General features: G+C 39.6%; 1 protein-coding gene across 5 annotated transcripts in view; it reads left to right on the forward strand.

Moving 5' to 3' along the window:
• LOC106880188 (putative sodium-dependent multivitamin transporter) overlaps nucleotides 1-2,127 on the forward strand; it is a 124,026-nt gene that overhangs the window by 54,220 nt on the left and 67,679 nt on the right. For 2 of the 5 annotated variants that reach the window (XM_052969470.1, XM_052969468.1), the window contains exon 2: nucleotides 1,132-1,264. The exons of the other annotated variants lie outside the window; for them this stretch is intronic. The gene's annotated coding sequence lies outside the window, so the exon portion shown is untranslated. The remainder of the gene's footprint in view (nucleotides 1-1,131; nucleotides 1,265-2,127) is intronic. 5 annotated transcript variants of the gene reach the window in all.

Raw genomic sequence — 2,127 nt, forward strand, 5'->3', positions numbered from 1 at the left:
ATATATATATATATATATATATACACCGGTCATTTTTCAATTTCCATCTACCAAATCCACTCACAAAGCTCTGATCAGCCGAAGGCTATAGTAGAAAACACTTGCCCGAGGTGCCACACAGTGAGACTGAACCTGGAACCATGTGGTTGGGAAGCAAGTTTCTTACCACACAGCCACACCTATGCCTATGTGTATGCTAGATATGCATGTCTATGTGAGAAATTATGTGTGTGTGTGTGTGTGTGTGCGTGCATATGTGTGGGCGGATGGAATGAGGAAAGCTTTGGTGGTTAGATGTGTAGGAGTGAGAGAGACAAGAGAGTTTATAAATGATAGGAAAGCTTGGAGAATGTTTGTGGATGGATGAGTGAATTTGATGTTGCTCAAAGGGGTATGGAACCAGCATGAATTGGCAGGGGTAAACCAGCATATGCTGTCGGGCCCCACTGCTGATATTGGGGGTTGCATTCTATGCCGTGACCCGAGCATAGGATGGGGCTCGCTTCTTTGAGCTTGGAAATGAATGGAATGTCTGGTGTGTGTCTTGTTGTGGGTACTCCCTCCTAAAAAAAAAAAGCAAAAATGGGGAATAGGCTTGGGTATATGTATGTATGTGTATGTGTGTGTGTGTGTGTGAGAGAGAGAGAGATGTATGTATATGTGTGAAAGATGTTAATGTTTATGTGAGAATCTACGTGTGTGTGTATGCATGTGTGTGTGTGTGTGCATGCGAATTATTGGAAATAGAAAGAAAAGGGTGTGAAAATAAGATGAAGAGAAGGCTTGAGAAAGGCAGTTTAAGAGAGGGTGTGCCTACATGACAACTACAATATGTCATACGACTGGGAAACTGACTGAATGGAAAGAGCAGACATTTTCTGGAGCCATGATATATTGTAGTTTTATTTGAATTTCATATTGCCAAAGAAAGAAAATGCTGCTACTGCTGCTGCAGCTGTTGTTGTTTCTTTTGATATTCTAATAAATGGTGTTGTTGTTGTTGTTGTTGTTTTTGTAGTTATTTTGTGTTGTTGTTACTGTTTTCGTAACTTGATGTACTCATGTTTCTACAGCAGCTCTCGGTATAGTAATTTTCTGTTGTAATCGTTGTTGTTGTTGTTGTCATTGCAGTTGCAGCTGCTGCTACTGTTTATCCCTGTGTGAACCCTGCTCCAGAAGACCTACAATCGAAAGCACTCCAGTTATGAGCTCTCTGTATAATTTCTACTCAAACATTGTGTATCTTATTACTACATGACTCAATGTAATTTTAGTTACCATTTATTTTAAGATGGAAATTTGACTGCTATTTCTCTAGTGCAGGGGTTTTCAAACGTTTTGACTTGCGGACCCCTTTATATTTCAGGCTTTACCTTAGGGACCCCCTTATAAACACTTATGAAATTTATACATAAATATTTGCTTAAAATAACATATATTTTTTACATTTATTTATTTAACAGTATTTAACAAATAGGTTTATTGTCAATTAAAAGATTTCGATTAAAAAACATGTATAAAATCAAATTGCCCATAAAAAGTATTTGCTGTCCATGGACCCCTTGTCTTCTCCTTGAGGACCCCCTGTGGTCTGCGGATCACAGTTTGAAAACCCCTGCTCTAGTAGATGAAATGACCATGTAGAAGGTCCATTGTTTGTTTGGGTTGTTGCTGTCGTTGTTACTGCCACCGTCATTTAGTCCCAAAGAAACCCTGAATGACTATTCTGATTTTTCTTATATCATTGATTACCTTGTTCAATGGCACTTTAGTATACTGTCTACCTGGCCATTTACACCTTTATGTGCAACCTAACCCTAACTCTAACCCAAGTTATCTCACAAAGTAGACGGTTGATACAGCCATAGACTGCTCACTAAAGTAGCACTCATTGTTCAATGGGGCCCTCTTTACTCTTTTACTTGTTTCAGTCATTTGACTGCGGCCATGCTGGAGCACCGCCTTTAGTCAAGCAAATCGACACCAGGACTTATTCTTTGTAAACCTAGTACTTATTCTATCGGACCTTTTTGCCGAACCGCTAACTTACAGGGACGTAAACACACCAGCATCGGTTGTCAAGCAATATTGGGGGGACAAATAGACACACACACACACACACACACA

Source organism: Octopus bimaculoides, chromosome 7 (assembly GCF_001194135.2).
Source record: "Octopus bimaculoides isolate UCB-OBI-ISO-001 chromosome 7, ASM119413v2, whole genome shotgun sequence".
Lineage (NCBI taxonomy): Eukaryota > Metazoa > Mollusca > Cephalopoda > Octopoda > Octopodidae > Octopus > Octopus bimaculoides.